The sequence below is a fragment of the Gadus morhua genome, chromosome 5 (genome assembly GCF_902167405.1).
Source record: "Gadus morhua chromosome 5, gadMor3.0, whole genome shotgun sequence".
In the NCBI taxonomy this organism is placed as follows: domain Eukaryota; kingdom Metazoa; phylum Chordata; class Actinopteri; order Gadiformes; family Gadidae; genus Gadus; species Gadus morhua.
Genome location: NC_044052.1, coordinates 1,850,341 through 1,866,299, shown reverse-complemented (window position 1 = coordinate 1,866,299; position 15,959 = coordinate 1,850,341). Strand labels below are relative to the sequence as shown.

Here is a 15,959-nt window from a genome sequence, read left to right as displayed (position 1 = left end):
GCTATCTTGGTGGCAGGTAGTCACCATCCTCACCAACCGTTTGTCCTGCCATGCTACTACCATCACCCTCTCATTGTGCCGCACAACTTTTTCCCCCACCCCCAAGTCAGTCTTAGTCATCTCGCTGATGATCTGAGGTTCCCCCCTATGTTTCCTCAGTGTTCCACAGACGTTGGTTTGCACTCCCAGTAAACGTTCACACAGTGCTACAGAATTGTAGAAGTTATCCATGAACAATTTATAACCATGACCTGGTAGACGATCAAGGAGAGAGAACACTATCTCTGGCAGAGTACTAGCTTCCCCAACATAAGGACGCATATTGAAGCAGTACCCTGTGGCAGAGTCACACAGTATGTAGGATTTGATTCCATACTTCACAGGCTTTTGTGGGTTATACACCCTGAAAGACAGGCGCCCCCGCCACTGCATCATACCCTCATCAATGCAAATGTTTTGCCCTGGTTGATACAACTCCTTGAACTTTTCCACAATGTAATCCAACACTGGGCGAACTTTGTACATTTTGTCGGATGCATCCTGTGATGCATTGTTGTTGAAATGAAGGAACCTCCATATTATCTGAAATCTGTTCCTTGGCATAGTCTTGCCGAAATGGGGCGTGGCATCTACCTCATCAACACTCCAGTACATTTCAAGGCTAGGCTTTTTGATGTAACCAGTGAGAAAACTGAGTCCAAAGAAAGTTTTCATTTCTGGGACTGACACTGGTTTCCATGCATGTCCTCTGCTATATGGCAGATTGTCAGGGTGTGCTTCAAAATATTGACTTGCGTATAGGTTGATCTGATCCACAATATTTTGGAGCAGCTCATCCGTCAGGAAGAGCGTCAGGAAGTCAGCTGGCAGGTCGCTATCCATGTCCGCAGCAGCCCTCCGGGGTCCAGGGGTTGCAGTGAAGGGGAAATTGTTTGGTTGCCAGCCAGCTTGATGCCAGTCATCCCCGCAACCTCTGCTTGATGCACGACCTGTAAATTATAGAAATATATACAATTACCATAAAACATCTATTTTTATTGCTGCGGTGTGATGTGAAGAATACTTTTTTTTACCTTTCTTCTTCGCTTTGCCAATAGGAGTCGGAGCTCTGCTGGATGCACGACCTGTAAATTATAGAAATATATAAAATTACCATAAAACATCAATTTTTATTGCTGCGGTGTGATGTGAAGAATACTTTTTTTTACCTTTCTTCTTTGCTTTGCCAATAGGAGTCGGAGCTCTGCTGGATGCACGACCTGTAAATTATAGAAAAATACACAATTAGCCTACAATAAAAAAATATTTTTTTATTGCTGCGGTGTGATGTGAAGAATACATTTTTTTTTACCTTTCTTCGCTTTGCCAAAAGGATTGGGAGCAGTGGGAGGGGGAGGGGGAGTGGGAGTGCGAGCTCTGCTGGACGCACGATCTGTAAATTGCAACATTGTATCAGTAGGCTACTGGCAACACATATTAGCTACAGTAACGAAGTACTGGAACTAAATTGCGTTCATGTGACGGACTGAAGGAGGAGAGAAGGGGAAAAGTTAACTCTTACCTCCCTCACGTCCTCCTGGAGACGCGTCAGGGGATGAGGCTCTGCTGTTCCCGGTTGACGGCAACCACTCATCCGACGAATCCGGGTCAGGTTCGCTGAATTCATCACTGACGTCTATAGACGTCATTGGCAGCCAATGAGTTAATGCTCAAATCCGGGACAACTTTGACCCCCTCGAGGTCTACAATGACTCTGCAGTCATCCAGCGCTACAGGCTGCCCAGGGAGCTGATCAGACAGCTTCTTGGGACGATCAGCGAAGACCTGAGACACGCAACCAGGAGGAACTTTGCGCTCACACCGCAAGTACAGCTCTTGGCCGCCCTCAGGTTCTACGCCACAGGGAGCTTTCAGCAGGTCGTCGGAGATGGCCAGGGCCTGTCCAAGGCGTCAGTCTGCAGGTCGATCCAGGCAGTGACGTACAGCCTCCTCCGACTGGTTCCGCAGCACGTCCATTTCCCCACCAGGGACGAGATGCGGGCGACCCAAGAAGATTTCTTTCGGTCGTTCCGCATCCCTCAAGTGGCCGGAGCCGTGGACGGAACCTTAAGGTGCGGCCACACCAGACGCGTATCTCGCGTACTTCGCGTATAAAATCGCCGTTTTTTCCATAGGGAACCATTGGTTTACGCGCGTATTACGCGTTTCACGCGTATAAGCAACATTTTACACGCGTATTGCGCGTATATTGCGCGTATATTTACGCGCAATACGCGCTATACGCGCTATACCCGCGTATATCGCGTACATTTCAAGAGTTCAAAAAATTGAACTTTTTACGCTCATACGCATGACTATTAGCCGCGTTGCCCAATCAGCGTTGAGCGCTACCAGAGGTCACTGGCAGAGAGTAGTGAGCTTGGACAGAAGCATACGGCCGACATCTTTCTTTATTCTGTGTGGAAATAGTAACATAGTTACGCCATTAAATGCTTTTATGGAAACATTTCTAGCGAGAAATGTGCATTTTACTTTCATAATGTTCGCTCGGTGAATGTGAAGGATGTTTGGTTTGATAGTTATGACGAAGAGGGAACGCTCCGTTCACTTTCATGGACAGAGTCTCTGGTTACTAAGCAACCTCAACGTCTTGGCGGACTATATATCTGCTGATCAACACTACGAATGCTGGAAACACACCAGACACACCATGTGAAGTTATTTAACCCGATTATTGTTATTTATATCCGAGATTATTTAATCTAACCCGATCTAAACTCTATCACCCAAACACGGCGGCGTTTGGGTTTCCTACCTCGGACTCCAGCGCAGCCACGGCCGACAACTTTCTTTATTCTGGGTGGAAATAGTAACATAGTTACGCCATTAAATGCGTTTATGGAAACATTTTTAGCGAGAAATGTGCATTTTACTTTCGTAATGTTCGCTCAGTGAATGTGAAGGATGTTTGGTTTGATAGTTATGACGAAGAGGGAACGCTCCGTTCACTTGCATGGACATGGACTCATCTAGGCGAGTGACGTAGGCGCGTATGGCGCGTATGGCGCGTATGGCGCGTATGGCGCGTATGGCGCGTATGCGACCATTTTTGACACAAAATGGTCAAGCAACATTTTACGCGCGTATCTCGCGTAAAAATTACGCGAGATACGCGTCTGGTGTGGCCGCACCATTAGTTCCCATTCTGACGCCCCATCCATGTGGATGCCCATGTGTTCATATGCCGGAAGGGATATGCCGCTGTGAATTGTCAGGTGGTGTGCGACCATCAGGGCATCATCCTTGATGTCGTGGCGAGATGGCCTGGGAGCACACACGACTCCTTCGTCTTCCGCGAGTCCTCCATCGGCCGGCTGGCTGCAGCCTCCAGGGGAGAGTGGCGGCTCCTCGGAGACAGTGGATATCCTCTTCGCCCTCACCTCTTCACACCTGTGAATAACCCGGGAGACGTCCATGATGAGGAATACAACGAAGCCCACCGTCTGGCCCGGTGCATCGTTGAGCGCACCATCGGGAGGTGGAAGTTGCGCTTTAGATGCCTTCACAAGTCAGGCGGAGGGCTCCAGTTTTCTCCAGCCAAGTCATGCGCCGTGATTTGTGTGACGGCTCTGTTGCACAACATTGCAGCTAAGGCTGGGGTGGCATTGCTTGAACCGGAGGACGTTGAGGACGATGACGATGAGGAAGATCGGTGTGAGGACGGCCTCCCTCATAACTACGCGGCTGGTTTTCTTGCGCGTCGAAGAGTGATTGAGACTTTTTTTTGTATTTTTTTTTATTGTTTTAATTTTAAAAAAAAATTACATTATTTTATTCTACGTTTTATGAGTAGCCTATGTCATTCTGCACAAATCCCCCCACTTTCTCTCACACATTTTGAGTGCCCTGCCTGCGCAAACATTTTCTGGACTGTCCCGTTTTATTTTGGCCATTTTAACATCTTTATTAATAAATAAATTAATAATCTTTATTAATTACCAAACTAAGAACATAAAGGCGCAATGCGTTTTAATAAGACGCATCCAATAGATGGAATGTCCGATGGTGTCGCCACTGAGGCTATAGCTGACGATGCTCTTAGCGTCCTACGAGTACCTACGAGCACCCCTGGAGTACTCGTTGGCTACGAGCGTTTTCAAGACGTTCGTTCCCCACGATGCTTTCGGGAAACGCGGTGAAAACTCTACGATGCCCTTTCGACGCACTTCACGATCCACTTAGGCTAACGACGCTTTCGGGAAACGGGGCCCAGGAAAGGATCAGGTTTGTTATATAATGATAAGTAATTTAAGTGAAGCAGCAAAAGGAATATTATTGGAGTTATACAATAGAGTTTGGAAGGAAGGTAAATTACCAGAAAGTTGGAAGGAGGCAGTTATTGTACCAATACCTAAACCAGGGAAGGACAGTTCTAACCCAGAGAACTATAGGCCAATTGCCTTAACATCGAATATATGTAAAATAATGGAGAAAATTATAAATGAAAGATTAACATACTATATGGAGAGTAAAGGATTGATGTCAAAGTATCAGAGTGGGTTCAGAAAGGGGAGGAACACTATGGATCCGACCATATGTCTAGAACATGAGATCAGAAAGGCACAGATAAATAAGGAAAGTGTTGTAGGTGTGTTTTTTTGATATTGAGAAGGCATATGACATGATGTGGGTAGAAGGATTATTAGTTAGATTAAGGAAGTTGGGAGTTAAAGGGAGAATATACAGATGGATTGAAGATTTTTTAACTGAGAGATCAATACAGGTGAGAGTAGGAAAAAGCTTGTCAGGGAAATTTAAAATAGAGAATGGAACACCACAGGGGAGCATAATTAGTCCACTATTATTTTCCATTATGATAAATGAAGTTTTTGAGGCAATCAATAGAGTGGAGGAATGGTCTTATAAATGGGGTTTTAAGTTTTCGGTAGGGAAGACAAACATAATGTTTTTCACCAGGAAAAGAGTGGGAGATGAGATTAAATTAAAACTTTATAAACAAGACCTAAAAAGAGTAAAACACTTTAAGTTATTAGGAATGTGGTTTGATGAAAGGTTAACATGGAATATACACATTCAGAAGGTTGTGGACAAATGTAAAAAGGTTATAAATATAATGAGGTGTCTAGTTGGAAAAGAGTGGGGGGCGGATAGAGTGGCACTAAAGGGTATATATGATGGTTTAATTAGAGCATTTATAGATTATGGGAGTGTGGTATATGGGGCAGCAGCAGAGACACATATGAAGAAACTGGAAGGTATACAGAATCAGGCATTGCGTTTATGTACAGGCGGTTTTAAAACAACACCTATAGCTGCGCTGCAGGTAGAAATGGGGGTCCTGCCTATTGATTTGAGAAGGCTGCAATTGTCACTGACATACTGGGTGCATTTACAAGGACATAGCAAGGACCATCCAGCGCAAGACACGTTAAAACCTAGTTGGGAAAAAGAGAAAAAGGAAGTTAGGAATTTTGGTTGGACAGCAGTGCAGAGGGCAAAAGAAATTGGAATTGAAAAGATACAGTTTAGTCCAACAGTACCAATATCAGCACTCCCACCCTGGATTCTTCCAGATGCTACAGTAGATCTGACAATTCTAGAAAGGAAAAATAAAGATAGAGAGTTTGTTTGTAATGCCATAAGTGTGCAAGAGTATATTGATAAATTCTATGGTTATGTAAAGATATATACAGATGGATCAAAGAGTGCAGAAAGTAAAGTAGGAGTAGCATTTTGGGTCCCAGAATTTCAGGTGCGGGTGGGTAAAAGGGTCAAAGATGAAGTATCGGTGTATGCAGCAGAAATGATTGCAATATTATTGGCAATACATTGGGTAGAGGAAAATAGACCAGTAAGAGTAACAATATGTTCAGACTCAAGTTCAGTTCTAACCAGTCTACAGAGCAGTAAGTCAGATAGCAGGCCGGACATTCTGATAGAGATAAAACAGATTTTATATAGAATAGAGATGATGGGTATAACAGTGGTGTTTGTGTGGGTACCGGCACATATTGGAGTGAGAGGGAATGAGGTGGTAGATAAGGTGGCAAAAGAGGCAACAAAATGTGAAGAAATTGAATTATGCATAAATATCAGCAAGATGGAGGGTAAAAACATAATTAAAAGGAAAATGAAGGAGAAATGGCAGAAGAGGTGGGAGGAGGAGAGGAAGGGAAGGTGGTTTTATAAAATTCAGAGGAAAGTAGGAGAGGCCAGGGGAACAGGAAGGAGCAGAAGGGAAGAAACCGTAATATCACGGTTAAGATTTGGACATACAGGGCTAAATGCATCGTTGTTTATGGTTGGAAAACATGACACAGGGAGGTGTGATCATTGTGAGGAGCAGGAAACTGTAGATCATGTAATGAACATCTGTAGAAAGTATGAAGTAGAGAGACGACAAATGCAGGATCATTTGGCAGAAATTAAAGAAAGATATGAGTTAGAGAATATATTAAGGAAAATGTCAGGAGATAGATGCTATAGGCACGTATTTGGATATTTAAAAGAAACAAATTTGATAAAGAAAATATGAAATCCGGGTAACTCAGGGATACAATAGTAAATATAAAGATGCATAAAGAAACCAGTAGGTGGGGGTAATGCGCATGTTTGTTTGCCAACCGCCAATAAAACCAAATAGAAGAAGAAGAAGAGACTCGGGTGTGAGAAAAGGAAAACACGTGAAAACAAAGGGGATGAAGGCAAACCGAATGAAATAAAGGTTATCATTCGATTCCAAACTCCGGGTGCATTGAATCCTTTAAAAATTAGTGATGCTGTGTATAAACTAGTAGGTGAGTTGCATGCTGTTAGAACACTAATGGTGCGGCCACACCAGACGCGTATCTCGCGTACTTTTTACGCGAGATACGCGCGTAAAATGTTGCTTGACCATTTTGTGTCAAAAATGGTCGCATACGCGCAATACGCGCTATACGCGCCTACGTCACTCGCCTAGATGAGTCCATGTCCATGCAAGTGAACGGAGCGTTCCCTCTTCCTCATAACTATCAAACCAAACATCCTTCACATTCACCGAGCGAACATTACGAAAGTAAAATGCACATTTCTCGCTAAAAATGTTTCCATAAACGCATTTAATGGCGTAACTATGTTACTATTTCCACCCAGAATAAAGGAAGTTGTCGGCCGTGGCTGCGCTGGAGTCCGAGGTAGGAAACCCCAACGCCGCCGTGTTTGGTTGATAGAGTTTAGATCGGGTTAGATTAAATAATCTCGGATATAAATAACAATAATCGGGTTAAATAACTTCACATGGTGTGTCTGGTGTGTTTCCCAGCAGAGAAATAGTCCGCCAAGACGTTGAGGTTGCTTAGTAACCAGAGACTCTGTCCATGCAAGTGAACGGAGCGTTCCCTCTTCGTCATAACTATCAAACCAAACATCCTTCACATTCACCGAGTGAACATTATGAAAGTAAAATGCACATTTCTCGCTAGAAATGTTTCCATAAAAGCATTTAATGGCGTAACTATGTTACTATTTCCACACAGAAAAAAGGAAGATGTCGGCCGTATGCTTCTGTCCAAGCTCACTACTCTCTGCCAGTGACGTCGGGTCAAGCTCAACGCTGATTGGGCAATGCGTGTCTCGTCAGACGCGTATCTCGCGTACTTCGCGTAAAAAGTTCAATTTTTTGAACTCTTTTGAAATGTACGCGATATACGCGATATACGCGCGTATAGCGCGTATAGCGCGTATTGCGCGTAAATATACGCGCTATACACGCGTAAAATGTTGCTTAATACGCGAAATACGCGTAATACGCGCCTAAACCAATGGTTCCCTATGGAGAAAATGGCGATTTCATACGCGAAGTACGCGAGATACGCGTCTGGTGTGGCCGCACCTTAAGGGATGGAAAATTGATGATTGTTTGTAGGGATAAAGATCAACAGGTTGGTCTAATGAGGTGCAAAACACTGATGGGAAAGAATATTATACCGCAGATATGGGAAGAAAGAGCCCAGATAGCAAGCATACGTTGGCCCTACGTTGGCAAAACGTTGTGAGCCAACGCCGCATATCGTTGGCCTGACGGTGTGAGCCAACGCTGGCCCTACGACATTTTGGCCGCTGGCCTAACGTTGGCACACCGTTGGCATAGCGACGTAACCGCGTCATTTCGGCCGTAGGGCCACCGTTTGACCAACGTTCATTATCCCCAGATGGCCTCCGTTGGCTTATAGCCAATTGCCAACTTATAATTAAGGTAGCCAAATTGTATTAATTTGCCTTTACCAAATAATTTGAATTTCCTTTTAATTAAACCTAGCAACAAGAGTTTTGAGTTCAAAAACCATTCAAACATCATGGAATTAAACCGGAAAGTGTGAACATTTATTAAATACTTATTAAATACTTGTAATGATAATGATAATAATAATAATAATAAGATGAAGAATAAATTAATTAAAAATGAATTAAAATCCGAGTCGGTGTGCAGGCGGAAGGCGGGTCACTCCAGGCTGCTGCAGTCGTCGTCACTGTCGCTGCTAGTTGTATCATGATCCAGGATGACCGGGGAAGGACTCGGAGGAGGAAGACTGAACTGCTGGGGACCTGCAATGTAGAAGATCATCGTTAAGCGTACAATTTGGTGACATGGGTAATGTTTGGCTTTCTTGCTTTCTAAATCAAGCTTTTTGTATTAATGCCATTGACTTGAATATTATTCTGTTCAATATCAATGATGAAGCCCTGTGATAGTTTTAGCAGCATTTTCTCTCAACACGTGGCTACTGATTGATGTGCTAACTAGCTTTTTTAATCTCTAGTGCTAGTTAGCTGTTTGCCAAGAGTTAGTGGGAGACTTTCCCACTTTCTTACTAAATTCGTTCAAATTCGCTCATCATCATTGTTCTAAAATTAAAGAAATAGTGTTGAGCAAAGAAGGCAAGTTTGAGGGGAAAATAACATCCCTGAGACCGACGTCGTACAGTAGCCTAGTTATGCTATTTTGCAACCATGCTTTTGGCGATAGCGGGAAAACATGCTTTCTACATTTTATGGTGAAATCCAAACATTACTTACCGATTTTAAGAACTCTTCCCACAATTGTAAGTGGGAAATGTAAAAAACGGGTGGATAGGATATTGTGCCAATTTGCCGTTTGGGGAGTTTATTTTTTTTGTCATTACGTTTAGAATTGACTTTATGTCTTGTCTTTCCATAAGATGCAAGGAATATGGCTATATGGGCTTATATTAGAGGGCAAATGTTAAAGAAATACAAGTCATATAGTACATGTACCCACCATTGACTCCAAAATGATACTCTACTACAATTGCCTATTGAACCACACGCTGAAGTCCACCTCTAAAACTTTCACATACATAAGTAGTTTCACCTCCTCTCTTTGTTCTCACATGCCACATGCTCACACCCCACTCAAAATAGTGTTAATTGTACTCTTTGGTCAGTAACATTCTCAGAGTTAAATGTACTTATTGTGTAACCTATTAAGAGCTGTAAAGTTGAAACTGGCCACATTCAGAATTTACACCGATTTTTGACTCTGTTAGAGTAATTTGATTCTACATGGTGTTGTAAATAGTCTATCTGGATTTATTTACTAGTAAATTACTTAAAGGTGCACTAGGATGGTGGATTTCAGGGTCTGGTTCAACAGAAAATCAAACACCTTGAAGAATAACTTTTAAATTCCATTTTAGGTAAAGCTCCAACTGTAAAAGGTTCAGCACATCCCTCTTGCCCCTTGTTACGGCTGCGGATTGACGCCCCGCACTCATGGGCAAAATCCTCAGTTACAATCCTCAGTTATGCTAATGATCATGTGTTTGCCCCGCGTGTGATTGGCTGTCAATTATGTTAATTCGAATGTGCCTTTCCCCGGACGTGATTGGCTGCCGCACCGGAGGGCCGAGGATCCGGGAGGATAAAGAACAGCCAAGCTCAACATTCAAGGCGGCTGGCCTCGGAGATGCAGCTTGCCACGTTGGGTCTTGGAACGAGCGTTGTTTGATTGAGGCTCTAGTTTGCTGCACAGGAACTGGGCCAGAGTTTGTTTAGGGGTTTATCGTACACTGACTTGCAGCTATACTTTGTTATACACACTAGACGTAGGGGTGCTGTTCCACTCTTGTATTTTGGGAGCTTCTTCTTGGTTGTATTTGTTTCTTTGATTTGGACAGCACCCAATGGTCCTTTCCTTTTTGTAGTTTTGCCTCCTATGTTTGTTAAATTGATTATCACTGGCTCTGGGCTAAATAAACGCTTTCAGTTAAACCAACAACATCTGGTTTTATGTTGCCACCCCTTCCCCTAGCGGGGGACGTAACATAAATGGGGGCTCGTCCGGGATCTCTTTAATACGGATCCCTTAACTGAACTGAAAGTTGCACATAGCTTGGTGGTAGGACGTAAGTCAATTGGAATGGCGCTGTTCGATTTGGAGTCCTTCTTGGCCGGTCCCTCGATTGGGCAACTAGACCGCTGTCGGAAGGATGATTTGGCCCAGATAGCAGATTATTTCGGTTTGTTCTATTCTAGACAAATACTAAAAAGGGACCTAAAAGCTATCGTGGTTAGCAAATTGGTGGAGTTGGCGTTGGTAGTATTGCCAGCGCAAGCGGACTCTGCTGTGCCTGAGGATGGCACCGTGGTTAAGGAGGTGGGTCGCCAAAAGGTAGAGGTTGAACTTCACGGCGGTGCTCGAGCAGACTTTGGAATCGACGTTGAGGTAGATGATCTGACCAAAACTCTGTATACTCTGCCTCGCTATGATCCCCTCTCTTCGGCTGGTACTGGATCCAGGGATGTTGCTCGGCTAAAAGTCCGCCTTGCCTGCCTCCAACTAGAAGCTCAGGAAAAGGCCGAGAATAGGCAAGCACAGTTCCAGCTGGAAATTAAGAAGCTGGAAATTGAAGCTGACAAAGCGGTCCAGTTGAGACGACTTGAGCTCGAGTCCCAGAAGGAGGTGCATGCGCTGAGGGCATCTGCCGAGGCTATCTCATCGTCACCAACTCCGGCACTCGGTAAAGCGTTTGATATCGGCAAGCATATTGTTTTAGTACCCACGTTTCGTGAAACTGAGGTCGATTCCTATTTTAGTGCATTCGAACGCATTGCAAACGCTTCAAGAGAAAGCTATGCAAGTCTCATTTCCAGTATTTGATTGTTTGCTGTTCATGCATACCTTCATGCACTCTGCTTTCTCTCCTCTTTCTTCCTCCACTCCGGTCACCGCTGCACTTCAGCCAGTTTTTAATAACTGCCTCGCAGTCGCTGGCCAAAATGTTCTGGCTAGCCGATGCACCTAAACAGAGAAAGTGTATTTATTTAGTTTATTTAACATTGATTTATTGAGGAGGAAAGATCCTTTGAGATTAGTAATCCGTTTTTCATGTCCTGGCCAATAATACAATGGTACAAAGTGCATTACAAGTGTTTAATGACAAGATGCATGCAGTACACTCCATGGTTATTCAAAATAAATGAATCCATTTCATAATTCATAGCTCAATGAGTGATTTGTTTACATACCTCTTACTGCATTGCACACCTTGTAGGAGGCAAAAGCCAGCTTCTTCCCTCCTCTGCCAAGCCAGTTGAATTTCAGCGCAAAGTGGTTGGTGAGGATGTGGCGAAGGATTCTTCGAACCGCGTCACCAGGATTGCAGCCCCCAAGCGCACTAAGGTGTGCTGCCTGCAGGTAAGAATGGAAAGTAATGTTTTAGAATAACTTATTATGGCTTATAGTCAGCATACCGTTCAAAATGAACATCTTTGGTAATGCGAAAAGTTCATTAAACACCAAACACTGGATACTGTTCTTTTTTCTCAAAGGCTTGATCAAGTTTTCCTGCCCAACACCTGCACCTGGAAAGCTGAAGGGTTGTGCACAAGGACTTTCATGCACTTTGATCTTTGGTAATGCATTGTAGCAAAGAACTGAAATATATCAGTATTCTAGAAGTCATGACTATACCAGGGCCTTTTCCTGGGATTTCTCCCTCAGAAGATCCTCCACCCTTTGAAGGTCTTCCTCACAGTTCATTGGGAACTTAAATTCCTCAGATAGAGTGTCTGCTGCTGCTGCTGCTGTAGTTTTTTGCCTAGTAAGGGCCTGGAGGAGGAGGTTGTTCTGCCTCACCAAGGCCTTCAACTCCTCCACAGCACGCAGGAGTGCATGATCCCGTTCTACAGGACAGAAAAACATCATGACTGTCATGTCAAGAGTAAGACCCTTTGCTAAAATTAACAGACTTAAGTTTAAACAGATTTTCAGTATTGCTGTGTAAGGCCAGATGTTTGTGTACCGAATTGACTTTGAATGTTGCCAGAGATCTGGGCAGAGGCCTGTTCAAGAGCAGCTGATGTGTGGGCAGCAACTGTAGGCAAGAAGATGTATATTTATAATCAGAGTAGTCAGTGTATTGAAGTTCATTACATTCAAATTTCCCAGATTCGAGACATTCAAAAAAGATAGTGAGTAGAATAGCAGAATTCAGATTTGGAATGATGTGTTATACCTTTATGTATGTCCTGCTGTGATGATCTAAAAGCCGGTGGGGAAAGCAGGGGCTTGTGGAGGACTCCTTTTTTTTTCTTTTTTCTTAGCCCTATACATTGGAACAGTACAAGAGTATGAACAACAACAGTTTTGTTTGTGAAAACTTGTCACTGATGTCACGTGATGACGCGCTGAGAGAAAGCTAAAGACAGACGCTCCCGATCAATGCCGCCCTAAAAGTTAAGTTACACCGTGTTTATCGCTATAAAACTAAAGACAATCAAACTACAAGAGTTACCCAAACGGACCGATAAAGAAATGTCATCAGCTGGGAAGGGAAAACATGACACCCGACGAGGTGCCAAAAAAAAGCAGGCCGACAAGGAAATGACTGACAGTGATTCCGAAAGCTCCACCACCAGCTCCCCAATTGACGCTACTAATTTGGCAACACAAATTACCAGACAAGTTGCTACTATGATGGAAGAGAAAATGTTAGCGTTTTCCCAGAAGCTTGATGTGATAACATCCAAATTCGAGCAGAACTCAGAGCGCATCACTGAAGCTGAAAACCGCATTTCACGTACAGAAGATATTATTGTTGAATTGGAGACCAAACTATCGGACGCTGAAGGGAAAATAGACGCTCTTACTCACCGGGTGGATGACCAAGAGGCGAGATCACGCCGAGACAATATTCGCATATTAGGGGTCAAGGAGGGGACTGAAGGAATAGATGCGCTGTCTTTCTTTGAAACCTGGCTGCCCAAAGTCCTCAACCTGGAGACCAAGAAGGGCCGGATTCGCCTGGACAGGTGCCACAGAGGCCTCGGCCGACCCAAAGCTGATTCACCCCGCGTTGTCATCATTAAACTCCACAACCCGAGCGACAAGATGAAAATTCTTACGTCTTACAGCAAGACCAAATCGCTGGAACTTGACGGAGCTAAAATATCTATTCGTCAGGATATACCCCCAAGTGTTGTGCAGCAACGCAGGAGTTTCAACATAGTATGCCAACAGCTGATCGAAAAAAATATCCGATTCAGGATGCAGTTCCCAGCCACTCTCCGATTCTCCATCAACAAGAAGGAATACTCTTTCAACACCGCCGATGAAGCACGGAGGGTTGTGGAGACAATTACACTGGTGCCGTAGTAGGTAACGTGAACTTTAAACTAACTTACATGAACAAAGGTGAGGTGTTTGATGGGAGTAAGGGAGCGTCGATAGCTGCGTTCACTCGAGGAGGAATTGTAAACAGCAGCTGGAACGCTTTCATTGACTGTGAGCTATTTCTCAGACTCTAGACATCCACAATGGTTTTGACTGTGGGTGCTTTTTCCTTTTTTTGTTTCTTATGTTTTTGTATGTTTGATGAGTTGTTTGAATATATTGGTTGTATATATACCCCAAATGTTTTTCAAGGTAAAATCTACTCAGCATTTTGTTTTTCTCTTCCTTTTCATTGTTTGTTTTTTTCCAGCTCTTCACGACTGAATTATTGCATGGAAATGTTGCAATCCTGCCCAAACTTAACTAAAAGTGAAAATTTAAAACCCAACTACGTGTACAATATCTATGAAAGATATGACTGATCTGAATATTATTTCTCAAAACGTAAATGGTCTTAATAATTATATAAAGAGGAGGAAGATCCTTCAACAGCTGGAAAAAGAAAAAGGAGATATATTGTTTCTTCAAGAAACTCATTTAACGCAAGAGGAACATAAGAAACTGGGCAGAATTGCAAATGCACAAATTTATTCATCCTCATATACGTCATCAAGGAGAGGTGTAGCAACAATTATAAAAAAACATGTACCATTTCAGCAGACAAAAACCATAGTGGATAAAGAAGGACGATTTGTTTTGGTGTTGGGCAAGATAGAAAACGTTGAAATAACTCTTACAAATATTTATTACCCACCAGATGAGAAAGCTCAATTTATGAATGAAATGATTGATTTAAGAGTAACCCAAGGCAAAGGCATGGTTATTATTGGAGGTGACTTGAATCTTGTGTTAAATCCTAACGTGGACTCAACAGCAGGAATTAAACATAAATCTGAGAAAAATGCAAATATTTTGAGAAGAGCTTGTAAAGAGTTGGGAATGATAGATGTTTGGAGAACTCTTCATCCAAGAACACAGGATTATACGTACTACTCTAATAGACACTCTACATATAATAGACTGGACTATTTCCTCATGTTTAAAAAAGATATGATAAATATCACTAAATGCACTATTGGCACAATTACACTATCAGATCATGCAAAGCTCACCTTAAAAGTGAACTTGAATTCAAACAAAGGGAAATACTTATGGAGAATGAATAACTCGCTCCTACAAAATGGAGACCTAAAAGATACAGTCAAAAAAACCTTAAAGGAATATTTGGAATTTAATGACACGGAAGACATTAACAGTATAATTCTATGGGAAGGAGCAAAAGCCGTTTTAAGGGGTGAACTAATACGATACTCCTCTTTAAAGAAAAAACAAAGAGAACAACTCAAAACAGAACTTGAAATACAAATAAAAGCTCTTGAAGATAAACATAAAAAATCACTTGATATGAAATTAAACAAACTGCTAAAGAAGAAACGTGGTGAATTAGACAAATTGTTGACACAGGATGTAGAGAAATCAATACTTCTTACGAAACAGAAACACTATGATGGAGGACCAAAATCAATCAAAATGTTAGCTTTTAGACTTAAGAATCAAAAAAGTAAATCTTATATAACTCAATTAAAGGATGACACATCTAAAGTTATAACAGACAAAAATGAAATTGCAGAAACATTTGCAACATACTATGAAAAACTGTACAAAGATGAAACGGACAAAACAAACTCAGCAAGAACTGAATTATATCTTGAGAAACTAAATTTAAAACAAGTCTCATCACTGCAAAACACTAATCTCATAATAAGAATAACGGAAGAGGAAATATCACAACAAATTAAGAAACTAAAAACAGACAAGGCTCCAGGAGACGATGGGTACACCAATGAATTTTATAAAGAGTTCAGAGAATTATTGGTACCTCTATTACTAAACGCCTATAACTTTGCCTTAGAATCAGGTGTGTGGGCATCAACATGGAACTCATCTGTGATCACAGTTATTTATAAAGACGGGAAAGAAAAAATGGATACATCCTCTTATAGACCAATATCATTATTAAACACAGACCAAAAAATATTAACTTCTATCATAGCAAATAGACTTAAGGACATCCTGCCAGACTTAATTGATAGTGACCAAACTGGTTTTATCTGTAATAGATTCCTATCTGACAATGTAAGACGTACTCTTGACATAATTGACTTTTCCCAAAAATATAATAAGGATTTACTACTATTAACACTAGATGCGGAAAAAGCTTTTGATAGAGTACTGTGGCCATATATTTTCAAAACAGCAAAAG

The 15,959-nt window shown here is 42.3% G+C and overlaps 1 long non-coding RNA gene across 1 annotated transcript; it reads right to left on the bottom strand.

Annotated features, from left to right (window-relative positions):
* Nucleotides 1-864: 864 nt before the first annotated feature.
* On the bottom strand, nucleotides 865-1,396 carry LOC115544301 (uncharacterized). The gene is made up of 3 exons (XR_003976832.1): nucleotides 1,352-1,396; nucleotides 1,074-1,124; nucleotides 865-989 (listed from the first exon to the last, which is right to left on the bottom strand). It is a non-coding gene; the product is annotated as an uncharacterized LOC115544301 (long non-coding RNA).
* Between the last annotated feature and the right edge of the window lie 14,563 nt (nucleotides 1,397-15,959).